The following is a 19,118-nucleotide window of genomic DNA, read 5'->3' on the forward strand; positions in this document are numbered from 1 at the left end:
GGACCTGCTGGACCAGGTGGAGAACACCATGTCTAAACTCCAGCTCAAACGGTACGCCACCATCGCCAACCCGGACATGTTATTCATCTCACAGGCTCTCCGCCAACAGGCCACCGCAGTAAGTATACTTTGTCTTTTTTATTACTTCTTTTTATTTGTTTATAAGGATTCCTCTTAACATTGCTTTGTTCCAGGATGCTCTGCTGTCCCATCAGAATGCCGACTTGGTGGCCGAGGCGGCCATGAAGATGGAGACGCTCCAGCTGGAGCTGGAGGCAGCCGTGAACCAGAGGGAGGCCGCCAAGGAGGCCCTAGCCAGGGAGGTGGCCCAGACTCGGGAGACTTTGAGCAAAGCAATTGCTATGGCAGACGCGGACTGCGCAGAGTTCGACCGAGTCAAGGTCGAGCTTGAAGAGGCCTTGTCTCGGAAAGAAACCGAGGCCAACGAGAGGGCAGCCCTTCTGGAGGCGGCTGAGGCTCAGTCTATCCGGGACGGGGATAAGATCCAGAACTTGGAGATTTGGGTCTGCGAGCTTGACAGTTCTCTTCGTGAATAGATGACGGTGCACGAGGAGGCCCGCCGCGGAAAGGAGCAGGCGGACGATTTGCTACACGTCACTTTTGAGGAGGCCATCTACATGGCTTGGTGCAAGGACAACAGCATGAACCTCCTGATCTTTCCCGATTCGGAATCAAAGAGAGCTGAATTCGAGGCCAAGGAGAAGGAAGACGCGGAGCTTCTGGAGGATGAAGCCTAGGCCCGGATCTTCCCCTTACCTTTTTTTTTATAATTTTGTAACTTTTTCGGATGCGTTAGCATCCAAGACAATTTGTATTTCTTTTTCAAGTTTATCTTATTTTTGTTATTCCTTACATAGAAATTTTCTTTTATCACCATGCCTGACCGATTCTGAGGGTTTGGTCTCGGTTCCAACGGCCAAGACTAGACCCACTGACTTAACTTCAAAATCCTAATGGCCTGGGCCTATGCGGTTCAAATAGTTTACTGTGAAACCTAGTTCCCTCACCCTACCAGCTGCGGGTCACGGCCTTGCCCTGGGGCATACCGGATGCTATTCTCTCCCGGACATCTTTCGTCTGGGATGGGACCAGCCTTAGGCTTGGTCCTCTTTTAATTCACACCCCCGGACATCGCTCGTCCGGGGTGGGACCAGCCTTAGGCTTGGTCCTCTTTTAATTCATACCCCCGGACATCATTCGTCTGGGGTGGGACCAGCCTTAGGCTTGGTCCTCTTTTAATTTATACCCTTAGACATCGTTCATCTGGGGTGGGACCAGCCTTAGGCTTGGTCCTCTTTTAATTTATACCCTTGGACATCGTTCGTCCAAGGTGGGACCAGCCTTAGGCTTGGTCCTCTTTTAATTTATACCCCCGGACATCGTTCGTCCAGGGTGGGACTAGCCTTAGGCTTGGTCCTCTTTTAATTTATACCCTTGGACATCGTTCATCTGGGGTGGGACCAGCCTTAGGCTTGGTCCTCTTTTAATTTATACCCCAAAACATCACTCGTCCGGGGTGGGACCAGCCTTAGGCTTGGTCCTCTTTTAATTCACATCCCCGGACATCGCTCATCCGGGGTGGGACCAGCCTTAGGCTTGGTCCTCTTTTAATTTATACCCCCAGACATCGTTCGTCTAGGATGGGACTAGCCTTAGGCTTGGTCCTCTTTTAATTTATACCCCCGAACATCGTTCGTCCGGGGTAGGACCAGCCTTATGCTTGGTCCTCTTTTAATTCACACCCCGGACATAGCTCGTCCGGGGTGGGACCAGCCTTAGGCTTGGTCCTCTTTTAATTCATACCCCCGGACATCGTTCGTTCGGGGTGGGACCAGCCTTAGGCTTGGTCCTCTTTTAATTTATACCCCCGGACATCGTTCGTCTGGGGTGGGACCAGCCTTAGGCTTGGTCCCACGGGGTTTGTATCCCCCGGACATCATTGGTTCGGGCCGAGACCAGCCTGAACTTACGCCCCGCCGGGTATTTGCTCATACCCGGGATACCCCCCACAAGTGAGCAGAGACTGGTCTGGGGTCACTTGAGTAAGATTTTCATTGTTTGATAACGTTTTTTTATGGCATTTTGTACACACCATTTTTATTATTCAAGGGGGGTGGCTCTGAGGCGTACATTATTTACAAAGAAAATACAAAATTGGAACACGTTCTCCTGACTACTGATAGTATTTACGGAGATGTTCCGCATTCCAAGTTCTCAGGACTTCCGAGCCATCGAGCCGCTTTAAGCGGTACGTTCCAGGGCACACTTCATGCTGGACCTCGTATGGTCCTTCCCAATTCGGGCCCAGGACCCCTACTCCCAGATCTTGAGTAGCAAGGAAGACTCTTCGCAGGACTAAGTCGTCGGTTCCAAACTTTTGGCTTTTTACTTTTGAGTTGAAATGACGTGCGATCTTGCTCTGATACATCTTCAGTTGCACTTGCGACTCCTCCTGGATCTCTTTGATGAGATCTAGTGATTCCTGGAGTAAGGCGTGGTTCTAGGCGGGATCATTCGTGTCTCTTCGGTGAGACGAGATGGTCGTTTTGATGGGGATGACGGCTTCGCATCCATAGACCATGGAGTAAGGAGTGTGCCCAGTGGATGTCCTCTAAGTGGTCCAGTAAGCCCACAACACGCAGGGCAACTCTTCAGGCCATTTGCTCTTGCATGCCTAGAGTTTTTTCTTTAGCGTCCCTTTCAAGAATTTGTTGACGGCTTCTGCTTACTCGTTTTCTTGGGGCCTGGTGACCGCGGAGAAGCTTTTGACGATGCCATGTCTTTGACAAAAATCTGTGAAGTGGGCGCTATCGAACTGCTTCCCATTATCAGATACAATTTTGTAGGGGAGGCCATACCGACACACTATATTATTGATGACGAAATCCAGGGCCTTCTTCGAAGTGATCACGTTCATGGGCTCCGCCTCAATCCACTTGGTATAGTAGTCCACGGCCACGATGGCATATTTCACTCCTCCTTTCCCGGTCAAGAGCGATCCTACCAGCTCGATCCCCCACACCGAGAAAGGCCAGGGGCTAGTCATCAAGTTTATCTCTGTCGGTGGGGCCCGCGGGACCTTTGAGTATCTTTGGCACTGTTCACACTTGCGGACGTAATCGATACAATCTTTCTTCATGGTCAGCCAGAAGTATCCTTGGCGCAGAATCTTTTTGGACAGACTGGGCCCGGCTGTATGATCTCCACAAAAGCCTTTGTGTACTTCATGCATGATGGCGCTTAGTTCTATCCCGGACACACACCTGAGGTAAGGCATGGACAATCCCCGTCGATAGATTTTTCTATCCATCATGACATATCGGTGGACCTGGTATTGAAGCTTCCTGGCCGCGGCCCTGTCTACTGGCATCTCACTAGTTGTCAGATTGCGGATAAGAGGTCCCATCCAGGAAGTGGAGTGGTCAATGGAGTTGACCGTGGGGGCTCAGATTCTTGGGATGGGGAGATGGTTGACGGGGACTAGCCTGGCCAGTTCTGCTTCGGCGTCGGTGGCCAGCTTTGCCAGTGTGTCCGCGAACACGTTTTCCTCTCTGGGGATCTGGCGGATGGAGTGCTTTCTGAACGCCTGCAGCATCTCTCTCATCTGAGTCACATAAGTCGCCATTCTCTCTCCTTTGGTTTGATATTCCCCCTAGATTTGCCTGACGACCAGCTGGGAATCACTGTAGATCTCAAGGTTCGTGGCCCCTACCTCCCGGGCCAGGCGCAGCTCGGCCAGCACAGCTTCATGCTCAGCTTTGTTGTTCGATGCCTAGAACTGGAAGCGCAGGGCGTTTTGCAACTGGTGTCCCTGTGGTGATACCAAGATGATCCCGGCCCTGGCCCCGTTCTCATTTGAGGCCCCGTCCACAAAGACCTTCCATACGGGCGCCGCGGGGGCCTCGGGATCATCTTCCTAGGATATCCCGGAACACTCCACGATGAAGTCGGCTAGGGCTTGCCCCTTGATGGAGACCCTAGGAATGTAGGCTATATCGAACTGACTCAGTTCCATGCCTCACTTTAGGAGTCTTCCCGATGACTCGGGCTTCTGTAACACTTGCTGCAAGGGGTTATTGGTTAGGACTTTTATGGTGTGGGCCTGGAAGTAAGGCCGGAGTTTTCGGGATGCCATCAGCAGGCAAAAGGTCAGCTTTTCGATTAGTGGATACCGAGATTCAGCGCCCAACAATCGTTTACTCACGTAGTACACCGGGAGCTAGGTCCTTTCCTCCTCCCGTACCAATGTGGTGTTGATCGCGTGTTTGGTCACTACCAGATAGAGGTACAGGGGCTCCCCGTCCACCGGCTTTGTCAGGATCAGCGCTTGGGCCAGGTGCTCTTTCAGTTTTCAAAAAGCTTCTTCGCATTCGACTGACCATTCGAACCGCTGGCTTCCTCTGTTGAAGAACGGGATCCACTTGTCCGTGGCCTTGGAGACAAAACGGCTTAAAGCGGCTATCCGCCCGATCAGACTTTGCACGTCCTTATGCTTCCGGGGAGAGGGAATATCAATCAGTGCCTTGATCTTATCTGGATTGGCTTCTATTCCCCAGAAGCTCACTATGAAGCCCAGGAACTTATCGGAAGCCACACTGAAAGTACATTTCTTGGGATTCAGCTTCATCCCGTACTTTCGAATGATTGCGAAAGCTTCAGCCAGGTCGTCCGAATGCTTCCCGGATGTCTTGGACTTGACAAGCATATCGTCGATATAGACTTCCATGTTTCGCCCCAGCTGGGCCCGGAACATTCGATTGACGAGCCTTTGATAGGTTGCCCCGACATTTTTCAGTCCGAAGGGCATGACGATGTAGCAGTATATTCCCTTGTCGGTTTGGAAACTGGTGTGGTCCTGGTCTGCCACATGCATGGAGATCTGATTGTAGCCGGAGTAAGCATCCATGAAGCTTAAGATCTCGTACCCGGACGTCGCATCCACCATTTGGTCGATCTTGGGGAGCGGGAAACAATCCTTTGGACAAGCTTTGTTGAGATCCGTGAAATCGATGCACGTTCTCCATGTTCCGTTCGGTTTCGGCACCAGAACAGGGTTGGCCAGCCACACGGGGTATTCAGCCTCGCGTATGAAGTTAATTGAAGACAGCTTCTCTACTTCCAGTTTGAGGGCCTCGGCCCTCTCCGTTCCCAAAGGCCTGCATTTTTGGCGGACCGGGGTTGCGTTCGGGTCGATACTCAACGTGTGGCAGAGATGTTGCAGTCGATCCCCGTCATATCCGCGTGAGACCAGGCCAGAATATCCTGGTTCTCCTTAACTTGGGCGATTATGGCGTCCCGGACCTCTGCCAGCAGGTTTTTCCCGACCTGGATGACCCTGGCCGGATCGGTGTCGCTAATGCACACATCCTAAATCTCGTCCACGGGCTCCAGGATGCGGTCATCCCCTATCCTAGGGTCCAAATAATCTTCTTCCCAAATTACTCTCTCAGCAAGTGGGGGAGGAACCAGGTCGACAATGTCCTCAAAGGGCTCGTCCCGGACCATGTATATTGGTCGGGCGGACACGTGATAGCACTTTCGGGCGCTCTTCTGATCTCCCCGGACCGTCCCTACCCCTCCGTTTTCACAAGGGAACTTCATGCACAGATGACGGATGGAGGTGATAGCCCTGAACTGGACTAATGCGGGCCGACCGAAAATGACATTGTAGGCAATGGGGCAATCCACCACTACGAAGGTGCAGAACTTGAACGAGTACTGCAACTCACTCCCCAATGTCACGGGCAACTGGATCTTCCCCATGGGGAGTAACGCATCTCCATTAAAGCCATAGATCTGGGTTGGGCATGATGCCAGATCCGCTTCAGTCAGGCCAATCGCAGTGAAGGCAAGCTTGAACAGGATGTTGATGGAGCTCCCGTCATCTACCAGCACGCGAGACACCAACTTGTTGGCGATCTGCACATCTATGACCAGCGGGTCATGGTGTGGGAAATGGACGTTGCGAGCGTTGTCCTCCGTGAAGGTGATAGGGAGGTTCATCATTTTTGGGCGCTGAATCGGGGCCTGGACCAGGGCGCACACCTCCTGATCGTGGTCGTGCTTACTTAGGTAGCGCTTTTGATCATTCCTGGATGGCCTTCCCAGGTGAGGTCCACCCGGGATGGTGGCCACATGCCCGTCCATGCGAGGGGGTGCCGCTCCATATGGATAAGGCACTCTAGGGCCAGGTGCTTGCGCGACGGGCGCCCCATGGGGGGTTTACACAGTCGGACCCTGCGCATATCCTCCCTGAGGCAGATATGCCCTAGGCACACCCTGAACCACGGGTTGCCCAGGACCTGCTGACAGGCCCGGGACTCCCACGGGCATCCTGACCCACTGGTGGAGATGCCCCAGCTTGATGAGATTCTCGATCTCGTCCTTGAGCTACCGGCATTCTTCGGTAGTGTGGCCCACATCCTTATGGTAGGCGCACCGTTTTTTGGTATCCCTCAGATTTCTTCCCCCTTTCAACATGGGGCTAGGCTTCCGGTAGTGAACTGCCCTCTCTGTGGCCATGAATATATTTTCCCTGGTGTCCACCAGATTGGTGTATTCTGAATATTGGGGCTCGTAGCCCCTTTTTCCTTTCTTGGCCGGCTCAGGCTGATTTTGGCCTTTGCCAGATCTCTTCCCCCGATAGGGGTTTACGCTTGCCTCTGTTACTCCCACTTGTGACTGCTGGGCCCCGACGGGGGCAACACTGTGACCCGTCGACGCGGCTCCATATCCGAAAAAGTGGGTGGACTGGACCGACGCATACCCTGAAGAGGCAAGACCATACACCGTAGGGGTGTAGGTGACTTCGGGCGTAACGGCCGATCCCGGGGCGTGACGTAGGATTGCGCCTGGAACTGCACCCCGTACCCCGGGAACGTTTGCGCACTGGGCTGCGGTGCCGGAGGCCATCTGAAAGCCTGGTTCTGAGCCTCTTCCCAATTTATAAATCCTTGGGCCCTCCTTATGAATTCTTCCACGGTAGCCGCCTTGTTACGCTGCATGTCATCTCAGAGAGGGGATCCGGCTCGGATTCCATACTACAAAGCCACCTGGTGCTGTCCGTCGTCCACCTTAGTCTTGGAGGCTTCTTCAGTGAAACGCTGGATGTAGGCCCTCAGTGTCTCCACGGGGAGCTGTTTAATATTCGCGAGGGCGCTGATTTGCATGTCCATCCTCATGGCGGCCACAAACTGCTTGCAAAATGCTGACTGCAGTCCTGACCAGGATTGGATTTATCCCGGCTTAAGTCTTTTCCACCACTCCTCAGCGAGACCACCTAGAGTGATCGAGAAGCAAAGGCACTTGCCGTCATCACTAACCTGGGCCACGGTCATAAGATGATTGTACCGGGACAGATGATCCCTGGGGTCAGTGTTTCTGGTTTTGGCAGTGAGGCTTGGCATCTTGAACCCCTTGGGGAGCACAGCGTCCAGGATGTGCCTCGCGCATGATTCTTTGTCCTCTTCATCGGAGTCGGTATCCGCTCCTTCCTGCTTACGGACCAAACGATTCGTGACCTTTTTCAACGCGCCCAGCTGCTCCATGAGTTGCCTAGCCGTGCCATCCTCCAGGGGGATTCTGTCGTTCCTCCTGTCGTTGATGTTGTTCCTAAGGTCGCCACCTCGGGGGAGGATCTTTTCCTTACGAGCCCGCTCTTTCCGAGCGTTCAGTCCGTCGCGTAGGTCTACCCGGGATGTGTCGTCCCCTGTACTAAGGGCATGACGCTCCTCGCTGCGTGGGCGCTCCCGACAGTTTTTGTTTACTGAGGCCCTGGGATGCAAAGACCTTTCCCGTCCGTCTCACCCTGGGGCATGCCGGGGCCGCACATCCCACAGCAGCGTCCCCTGTGGATCGATCAGTTGGCCCCGTCCTGGGACGGGGCGCACCTTCTCTTTCCTAGGGAGCGGCCGGGAACGGGTCCCGACTTTCATGACAGGGGTGTTTTTCTCTCGGGTTTTTCCACCGGCCTTCTTTTTCTCCCTATGCGGGTTTCCTGGGGCTGGCTCAGGAAATTGCTCCAGGGGAGGGGCCAGTTTTTGGGGACTCCGGTTCTGGCTTGCGGAGCGGGCTGTTGCACTCCCGGAAGCAGGCTAGCTGAGGGATTGGTCGCCAGGCCCTGCGCGGCTATGAACAACTACAGGGCCTGGAGGGATTCTTGCATCCGCCGATGTGCCTATGCCTGCTCAGCAATCCTGGCCTCCTGGTCCAAGACTTGCTGCCTGAGCCTAGTCACCTCCAGGTCCTGCTGGTTGGGATTTCCTCCTGGGATCTCGGGATCCGCAGCTTCATCGTGGTATTCCCTCTCGTTCTCCTCCTCTTCATAATATTCCTCCTCGTTCTCCTCTTCGTACTCTGTCCCACCCTCATAGTCTTGTGACTCATCAAGGTGGGACGTTTGAGGAGGAGCGTTCTCAGGCGGATTCTGAGGAAGAGGCTGGGAAGGCAACGGCTCTCCATTGCCCTGCTCTGGGTTAGCAGGGTCGAAAGTGGTGTGTCTTGTATTCACCATTGTAGTAGAGGTTTGACGTTAGCGCTATCTTTCTTTAGCTATCAATGAAAGCACCAAAATGTTTACCGAGATTTTCGGAAACTATATTAATGGAAAATAAGTGAGGTTAATGATATGGAATTTAGAGGGTAAAGACAGGTTTTTTACGTGGTTGGGGCGTTAATGAGCCTTAGTCCACGAGTCAGTTGTATTAGAGCTTGGAAAGTCTCTTACAATGGAGTTTTTCTCTATATTTTGACAGAGTAATTGTATACAAGTCAAAGAGAGGTCCCTTCTCCAGTGCTCTATCGCCTATATTTATAGGCTCATAGGAGCATTGGGCTTGGGCCGGGCATGACCCGGACCCATCAAAGATATGGGCACCCTTGGCTTCTCTGGCGGAAGCCCAATACAAAGGATAAAAATACAAAAAACTGAGAAATATTAAGGTCCAATGGGGCAGCCCAAGAACTATATTTCGCCCGACAAAATGGGGCTTTTGGTCTGGGCACTCCGAGTTACGAGGTAGATTCAGGGGACAAAGCCAGTCAGTGCACTGGCAGCGTAGGTCTGAACCAGCGGCGTGCAATCCCATGGTGGCCTTTTCCGCAGGTGAAAAGTGGGGACAACCCCCATGTGTCGTGGGGCGGCTTCAAAGTCACAGATGCCTTTTCTTGCAAACCGAGAGTACTTGACTCGAGTTCGTTTACCTCTGTCCCTCTTCGTTTACCACAGGCCCGAACCATTTACCAGGCTGCGGGACCGTTTTGCGTACACCTCGATCGTAACCCCAACTGGCCATACGTCTCCTGGACTATCGTTCTGGATCATCCATCCTGGCCACTGTCCGGGTCTGGACCCCACTTGGCTGTCGTTCTCGATCATTCCCCTACTAAGTGGGCCTGGGCCGGGCCTAAATCCAATTGCCCAGAGTATGGGCCTGGACCACCGTCCTCGGCCCAAGGCAAGAAATGGGGATAACATATATATATATACAAAAGTTTATAAAAGAAATAATAAAATATTTATAGCTTGATGAATAGTATTACACTATCTATAGAGAAATACTATTCATTTAGGTAAAAAAAATATAAATTTACATCACCTATCAGAAAGACTATTTAACTATTTTTTTTCTCTTAATTATATTTTAGCTCATCAAGTAGGGTGCTCTAAAACACTATTACAAAAATGTGGTTAAAACTTGTAAAGAGAGAGGGACACACGGGTACTAAAACAATAGCGCCAAAAATTTCTCATTCTCTCATTCCCTCATTCTCTCAATTCCCTCAGTCGCACTCTCTCACAACTCTCGTCTCTTTCTTCCTTGCTCTCACAGACCCATTTCTCGTGCAGGTGTACTGACGGAGGCTTCGGGGGACTTGATAATGCGGAGGCTCGGCATGCTCAAAGACGTGTGGCTGGCAACGAGATGTGATGTGGTCGATGCCGTGAGACTGTAAACGGGGTTGGGTTTGAAGCTTAGAGCTAGGTTGAAGTCGGGGGTTGGTTAATTTGTAGAGAAGGGGTCGAGAAGAAAGGGAGAGAGGTAGTTTAATATATATATATATTAATTAGATTTATCTTTATTAAAATAAATGTTTAGATCTGATTTTCTTCTTTGTTGAATCATATTCTCTAGAATGTTATTTGCCTAAAAAGTTTGAATTTGAATTTGAATTTGAGAATTGTTCCTTGAATTACTTTTCAATCATTTGGTTTAGGTACTTTATAATTGTGGTGCAGATGAGTTGCAAAGCTGTATTCTTCACTTCCGAAGTGAATTCTTATTTAGGCTCTTGCCTCCAAAAAATGCTGCCAACGTTGGGGTAGAAAATATATGTACTAGGCTTGTTAGGAGCATGGCTTCAAGGGTTATAATATTCTTTTTAGACATGCTTCTCTTATCAAACCCCTTTCAGAATCAGGAAAGCTAAGGATGTGGGCCAGAGGAGACAAGGAGTTTAGTCCTAGATATCCTCTTATGCTTCAATTAGGTTCATCCTTGACAGAAAATGCTCTTGCACCCCAAAAGCAGAAGCATTGATGGCTGGTATATCTGTAGAGTGCTATTGTGGAAAGGAACAGCCAATTTCAAGTTCATATATTTAGGAAGATTTTTTTGTTGAGAGTAGCAGATAGATGGGCTAGTTCTATTGGCAGTTTTTGAGGTACACGACTAGTCCTTTCACATTTCAGTTCATTTTTCTTCATTTAAATTTGTTTTGCAGCTGAAACTACTTCTTATATTTTTGTCAGGTTTGTGGTTAATTTTTACAAATTATTGATACCCTATCACCTAAGCGGTCAATGTTTGTTGTGGATGAAAGAAAGAGAATCGTATGCTATGCTCACTAAAAATTTAAATTTTGTCTTTTTATTTTTAATTTCATCGGCTGAGACTCTCTTCTCATTTGTTGGGATATTGTCCCAATTTGCATATATTTACATATAGTATAGCAATAAAGGTTTTTATGTTCATTATCTTAAAGTTTATCTTCTTATAAACTTGTATTTCCTTTTACTTTACTAACAAAATGGCAAACAAAATAATTGTTAAAATCTTATAATTGCTACCTTCTTCAATTTTGAATATTGGCACTTTTAGTTCAAACAATTGAATAGAATAAGTTGTGATTGTAATCTTATTTGAATGTCAGACTATTTGTAGTTGTTATTTATGGTACAAAATGCAACTTCTTGGAGTGAATAATAAACTTCTTATGTTTTAGTGTTCCAAGCATGTATTTTTATTTTTATAGTTAGGCTTTTACATTATTATTATTATTAACAACATCATAATAATGAGGTGCATTACCACAGTGTTATTTGTAGTCATCTGAAAAAGAAATTATTATACTTGTTACTAACTTTGCAACCACGTTTGTTCACCTTGTTTTTTGTTTGTTGGAAAGTGATATGTTATCACAGAATGACAAAGCTAAAAACAATCAATTCAGTAGCTCAACAATTCACAGCCAGTCTTTTCATTGAAATACCAAGAATTCGATAGCTTGGTTCTCTCCAAAATACAATAAACTCTTAGACAAAATCCACCCCCTCTCACACTAACCAAACGCTCTTTATACTAAGGCTTACGGCTCTATTGTATACCCCAACATACCCAACAATTCCCCCTCTAACTAACTCTACTCCTTCTTTGCTGACTTGGCATTCTCTTTGCTTCTATCCAACCTGGCATACACATAGGTCAAGGGTGGCCTATCATTACCCCTGGCCCAAACACGCACCTTGTCCTCAAGGTGGAAACTTGGGAACTGCTACTGAATTGTGGTGAAATTCTCCCAAGTAGACTCAAACTCGGGCAGGTGCAGCCATTTAATCAACACTTGAGGGTGTTCTTTATGTGTTCCTAGGTGCATATCCAAAACAGTTTTAGGTTCTAAGAGCCATTCAAGCTCTGCTGTCAATTCCTTGGGAAGAGTGGTCGCTGCTTGGTGAGGACCCAAGGCTGGCCTGAGCATAGATACATGAAAGACTAGATGTATTTTGGCATCTACAGGTAGCTGTAGCTTGTACGCAGTCCCCCTACCTTGGACAGAATCTGAAATGGCCCAAAAAACAGAGGTTCCAACTTTTGATTCCGCTACCTAGCTAATGTTCGCTGCCTATATGGCTTGAGTTTCACATAAACTCGATCCCCAACCATATACTCGATGTCCCTTCTCTTCTTGTCCGCTTGGTGCTTCATCTTTTGTTGGGCACGGTGTAAATTTAGTTTCAGCAAGTCCAAAGTCTCATCACGAGCCCGCAGGTTGTGCTCAACAACAGAAACAATTGTTTGATTGCCTTCAAATCGGAGTAGTGGTGGTGGATCCCGGTGGTACAAGGCTTTGAAAGGCATCATACCTGCTACAGAGTGATAAGAAGTATTGTACCAATACTCTGCCCATGCTAACCATTTTACCCATTGTGATGGTTCAGAGCTCACAAAATAGCGAAGATAAGTTTCCAAACAATGATTGAGCACCTCAGTTTGGCCATCCGTTTGTGGATGGTAGGCTGAGCTATGCTTAAGCATCGTGCCCTGCAACTTGAATAACTCTTTCCAAAAAAGGCTGAGAAAGATTTTATCCCTATCTGCACTATATATCTTGGAATGCCATGGAGTTTGACCACGTCCCTAACAAAAACGGAAGCGACTGTGGCTGCTGTATATGGATGTCGAAGAGGGACAAAATGTCCATATTTTGAAAGGCGATCAACTACAACGAGGATGGAGTCAAATCCATGAGAGTGCGGAAGGCCCTCTATAAAATCCATTGAGATATCATCCCTTACTTGCTCCGGTATAGGGAGGGGCTGTAGCAAACCAGCCGGGGATTGAGCCAAATATTTACTTTGCTGACATGTGTGACATTTAGCTAAAAACTTCTGTATATCTCTCCTCATTTCATGCCAATAGAGGTCGACAGCCACCCTTTGGAATGTCCGAAAAGCCCCCGCATGACCCCCCATGCTACTTCCATGATACTCTTGTAATAGCAGCGGTATAAAAGGTGAAGAAGAGGGAATAACTAACCTGCCCTTAAATTTTAAACAACCTTGATTGAATGAGTAACCAGAACACGCCTTCCCTGCTTGAAGTTGCTTAATGATCTTGGACAAAATAGGGTCAGTAGCGACATGGTCCCTCAAATCAGGAATAGAAACCAGGTTGGGCACCGAAATGGCTTGGCACTCCATCACTGGAGGGATTCTTGATAGGGCATCGGCAGCTTTGTTCTCAAGTCCCGGTCTGTATAGTATTTTAAAATCATATCCCAGTAAATTCGTTAGCCATTTTTGATGTTCTGTTGCTACCACTCGCTACTCAAGTAAATACCGTAGGCTCCTTTGATCAGTTCGAACAATGAACTGGCGTCCCAACAAATAAGGGCCCCATTTCTGTATGGCTAGCACCATTGCCATGAGTTCCCTCTCATATACTAATTTACAACGAGCTCGGGGTGATAAATCCTTGCTGAAATAAGCTATCGGACGCTGCTGTTGCATCAAAACAACCCCAAGACCAATGCCAGATGCATCAGTCTCTACTACAAATGGAGCTGAAAAATTGGGCAAGGCTAGAACTGGGACATCGCACATGGACTGCTTCAGTTGTAAGTGTTATCCCCAAAAATGGAGATTGATGACGTGGCAATAGAGGTGACAAATGGCAGTACATGGTCCGTAAAAGACACATTAAATAGTCAATAAATACATTGACTCCTCAGAGTTGTGATAAAGTGACCCGGTAGACTGGTGAAAAGTTTGGACTGCTTGAAAGATGTCATAACCAAGCCAAGTGCATCATAGGAGACCCCAAGGGGTGGTCCTAGGAGACCCCAAGGGGGTGGTCCTAGGAGAACTAAGGAAAGTGCATCCTAGGAGATCCCAAGGGTGTGGTCCGAGGAGACCCCAAGGGGGTGGTCCTAGGAGAGCTGAGGAGAGTGCATCCTAGGAGATCCCAAGGGTGTGGTTCGAGGAAAGCTAAGGAGAGTGCATCCTAGGAGAGCTAAGGAGAGTGCATCCTAGGAGATCCCAAGGGTGTGGTCTGAGGAGACCCCAAGGTTGAGGTCCGAGGAGACCCCAAGAATTTGGTCTTTATACATATGTCCAGCAAGTGCATGGTTGCCCAAATAAAGAGTGCCATGTTAGAGGAGAGATATGGCATGCTAGAGAAGAGTGCCATGTTAGAGGAGAGATATGGCATGCTAGAGGAGAGTGCCATGTTAGAGGAGAGATATGGCATGTTGGAGGAGAGGACTGCATGTCCTACCACCATGCACTTGTCCGACCAACAAAAACATGTCCTACCACCATGCACATGTCCGACCAGCACTTGCATGAGTGGTCAGTAGGAGGTGGATCAACTAGCTAGAGGAGGACTAAGTCAAGATTCCCAGAAACGGCTTCAACAAGATATGCGGGAATCTCTCATTCTTCCCACAAATGGGGGGTTTGTTACATTTTGAATATATTTTTTAATTTAAATGTAATAAATATAATAAAATATCCCGATTCTAGGGATATCAGATGTATGACCCTAAGCTTATAAATAGAGGACTTATGGGATTAGAGAGGGGTTCGACTTCTTCTTTCTAGACTTTTGGGTCTGAGTATTCTAGAGAGAGAAAATTTGGGTCTGAGTATTATAGAGAGAGAAAGTGCTAGTATTTGAAAGGATTCTTGTATTTTTGCAATCTGTACTGAAGAAACTCAGTTGGCTCAGTCCATCTGATCTTGAGTACAGATTTATAATCGCAACTCTAAGTGGATTAGGCTATTACCGACTGATCGAGGCTGAACCACTATAAAAATCTTCTATGTTATTTACTTTTCTTGTTTGAACTGTCTGTGTTATTTAAATTCTCTTGAAGGTTTGTCGTATTTGACGTTCTCACGTCGTTGGCTAAAAACACAGTCAACATTAAGAATGCGTCTTGTGCCTCCTTGCTCTAGCTGAACGCATCCTTCTTTAATTGGTCTGTTAAAGGTCTTACCAACTACCCATACCCTCTAAAAAATTTCCTATAATAGCCGGTAAGGCCGAGAAATCCCCGTAGCTCCTTAATAGTTTTCGGAACTGGCCATTGGGACATTGTAGCGAGTTTATGCGGGTCGGCTGAAACCCCTTTCTTTGAAACGATGTGTCCCAAGTACTCAAGCTTAGATTGAGCAAATAAACATTTCTTTTTATTTGCATATAGCTGGTGTTGGCTGAGGCGAGTGAGGACCATTTCTAGGTGTTGTAAATGCTGCTCCATTGATGCCCTACAGATGAGAATGTCATAAAAAAAAACTAGTACGAATTTTCGCAAAAATTCGCGAAATACTTCGTTCATCAAAGCTTGAAAGGTTGCAGGTGCGTTGGTCAGACCAAATGGCATCACTAGAAATACGTAGTGCCCTTCATGTGTTCGGAAGGCCATCTTTTCTACGTCCTTTGCTGCCACTCTTATTTGGTGGTATCCCGACTTGAGGTACAGTTTAGAGAACACTTGTGCCCCGTAGAGTTCATCAAGGAGCTCGTCGATAATCGGAATGGGAAATTTATCAGCAACCGTCTCTCGGTTGAGAGCTCTATAGTCCACACAAAACCTCCAACTGCCATCCTTTTTCTTCACCAAGAGCACCAGGCTCGAAAAAGGGCTTGTGCTCGGCTGAACTATTCCTGCTTGCAACATCTCTGCCAGTAACCTCTCTATTTCATCCTTTCGGATCTATGCATACCGATAAGGGCGAACAGAGGTCGGACCTGCCCCTTCCTTCAAGGTAATATGATGTTCATGGGATCGTTTTGGAGGTAATCCCACTGGCATGTGAAAAACTGAATCATGTTGCTGTAACAATTGGACCACCTCTGGTGACATCTCGGTTTGACCCTTAGCTTGGTCGACTGTCAAGGAGCCAAGCTGAATCCAATACCCCTGCCCTTCTTGCTGGACTGAGTGAATCAAGGCTTTTAGAGAGATTTGAGATTTACATAAACTGGGGCAACCTTGTAATGTAATCCAGGAACCCCTTAATTCGAATGTCATCACCATTGTTTTCCAATTGACCTGCATATTCCCCAACGTCCCTAACCACTGAATCCTTAGAATTGCATCGGCACCTCCCAATTCCAACGGTAGGAAATGTTAGAGAATATTATTTTATTGCTCAATGGAAAAGTGGAAAAACCAAAAATACAACTCTATGCAAAAATACAATGGACAAGATAATATTTATTAAATAAGTATTACAACTCAATTGCTCAAAATACAAGTAAATAAAAAGATGTAGAAGAGGAAGATTACAAACTCAATACCATAACAATACAAGTAAATAAGAAGAACAATAAGAACAAAAGAATGAAAACACAAACAAACTCTCACACAACCAAAGTGTAGAGTAGTGGGGATCACCAACTTGAACAAGGTTCAAGACCTTTGTTCAAAAGCTTATTTCCCCCTATTCTCTAAGCACTAAGGGATCTCTCAAGGAAATAGCTCTCTGGAATAATCAAGCCTCAAGGTGTATTTTTCAGCCAAGTGCTTTGTGGATGAAAAATGGTGTGTCTTACAAGTGAGCATTAGGCTCCTATTTATAGAGTTTGAGATACCCCTTTGAATTTCAAATTCCTCCAACCCCCATGGCTGTTACCAATGTTTAATTGGATGTTTTATGGAATTAAAATAGAGATTTGGGAGTTACTTAGTTGTTGGAAATGTTCAAAATTGGATAAAAACCGAAATTCAAAGAAGCTGTCAGCCACTAGGGCCGCGGTGCTTGTTCTAGGCGCCGCGGCGCTCAGTCAAGTTCAGCCACTAGGGCCGCGGCGCTTGTTCTAGGTGTCGCGGCGCTCAGTCAATTTCAGCAACAAATTTTTTCAGTTTTTTCCAAAACGTTCCAATTTATTCCCACTTGATTTTGTAACTTCCATACATAATATGGGAGTTAAAATCATATCTCTATCAGCCATTTCTCATATGGCTTTATGAAATCCAATCTCAAATGTGTAACATATAATATACACATTATTGGGTAATATTTGGGAGTTACAAATTTGTAACTGATTTTGTAACTCCAAAATATGTCACATTTGGGCACACACATGTGTCCAATTTTGTGACTCTCAATAATATGTTACAAGGTGTGACAAATCACATTTGTGTGACAAATCACATTATGTCACATTATTTAATCTAACATTATATTATTTAAAATAATATAACAGGAAATCTGTTACCACTCGCAAGGACCCCAATTCCAGCTCAACGTTAGCACAAATGCCCTCAATTTGGACCCTGCCTCCAGTCCCCAATTGCACGCCATAGGAAGTGGTTGCTGTAATTGGAATCTGAGATGCCTCCACCAACTCCTTAGAGATAAAATTATGGGTTGCCCCACTATCGATGCACTGTCACTGGGTGTTTAGCTATTGTGCCTGATATCTTCATTGTGTGAGCCGATGAGATCCCTACTAGAGAATTCAGTGACAACATAGCCAATTGCTCCTCGGACACTGCCTCAACACTTGAATCAGGGCTGGGTGGGAGGGAATCTTGAGTTTCTGACTCTTCAATGCATCGACGACCAGCATCACTTGCAAGGCTTTCTGCTCACATATATGTCCTCGATGAAACTTTTTGTCACATTTAAAGCATACCCCACAGTTCTTCTTATCTTGGTATTCTGCTTCCGTCAATCGTCGCTGCATAGGAGTACTAGTTTTGATCCTTGTTGTGATCCCTGTCTTCCCACTCGGCAGCCCGAAATTAGCTGGAGAAGGCACGGTCGAACTCCTTGACGAAGTGGTCATGGGCGTGTATCTTGGTATGGCAAGTGGGCTGGGAGTAGCCCTAACATTTCCTCCTTTCTGACGAAGGCCCAACCCTATCAATTGATGACCCTCCTCAATACGCTGAGTCGTTTCCATTATGTGGGCTAGGCCCGTTGGTTGCAATACATGCAGTGGCCCTTTGATTTTCTCTTTCAGACCCTTGATGAAGCTTCCTTCGAGGATATGCTCAGGATCTCCAACCACTGTAGACGCCAGGGACTCCCATTTAATCTGATATGCCCTCACCGTCGTCTCTTGCCTAACCGATAGTAGCTCCTCCGTCATTGATCCCACTGGTATCGCTCGGAATCGCAACAACAACAGGTGCTTCAACGTGGCCCAGGAAGTGATTGGACGTCGTTGATGTTCCTACTGGAACCAATTCAGGGCATCTCCCTCTAGGCCGATGATGGCTTCCTCAAGCATATGAGCCTCTGTGAGCCTATTCAGTAGAAAATACAGTTCCACCTGAAATACCCAGCCATTTGGGTTCTCTCCCGAGAACAGCGGTAGCTCCATCCTAGGCGGTCTGAAATCCCGTCCCCCTTGCGAATCCATCGGAGGAATTTGGAAACTCGTCGACGTCATCGGAGGAGGGTAAGTTGTCGCCGGATCACCCATCGACCTATGAGATGATGAACTATCGCCGTCGACTACCTTACGATGTCGATCTTCCACCTCACTTGTGCCCCCAGCTTCTGTGCGAGTTAAAGTTTGCAGTAGCTGCGTAATGTGACCAATAAGGTACTCAACCTTCTTCTCCAATCCTGGGATTCTCTGTGTATCAGCCCTAAGTGCTTCCAATTCTTGTGGAAATTGCTGCACTTGTGCTCGAATCTCAGACACCTCCTGTCGAAGCCCCAATTGAACCTCTTCTAGCTTTTCCTCCACCATTTCCAACTGAGCATTTTGCTTAGGTCCCATGTTAGATCTGGGCTCTGATACCTTTATGATATGTTATCACATAATGACAAAGCTAAAAACAATCAATTCAGTAGCTCAACAATTCACACCCAGCCTTTTCATTGAAATACCAAGAATTCGAGAGCTTGGTTCTCTACAAAATACAATAAACTCTTAGACAAAATCCACCCCCTCTCACACTAACTAAACACTATTTATATTAAGGCTTACGGCTCTATCGTATACCCCAACATACCCAACAATTCCCCCTCTAACTAACTCTACTCCTTCTCTACTGACTTGGCATTCTCTTTGTTTCTATCCTTCCTGGCATACACATAGGTCAAGGGTGGCCTATCAGAAAGTTTAATAATT

General features: G+C 47.3%; 1 long non-coding RNA gene across 2 annotated transcripts; it reads left to right on the top strand.

Moving 5' to 3' along the window:
* Positions 1-9,790: 9,790 nt before the first annotated feature.
* LOC133829381 (uncharacterized) lies at positions 9,791-11,247 on the top strand. 2 transcript variants are annotated; one of them, XR_009891727.1, is made up of 3 exons: positions 9,791-10,061; positions 10,237-10,683; positions 10,772-11,247. It is a non-coding gene; the product is annotated as an uncharacterized LOC133829381 (long non-coding RNA). The 2 variants fall into 2 exon arrangements; XR_009891728.1 differs by having other exon boundaries at positions 10,259-10,683.
* Positions 11,248-19,118: the final 7,871 nt, after the last annotated feature.

The sequence above is a fragment of the Humulus lupulus genome, chromosome 4 (assembly GCF_963169125.1).
Source record: "Humulus lupulus chromosome 4, drHumLupu1.1, whole genome shotgun sequence".
In the NCBI taxonomy this organism is placed as follows: Eukaryota; Viridiplantae; Streptophyta; class Magnoliopsida; order Rosales; family Cannabaceae; genus Humulus; species Humulus lupulus.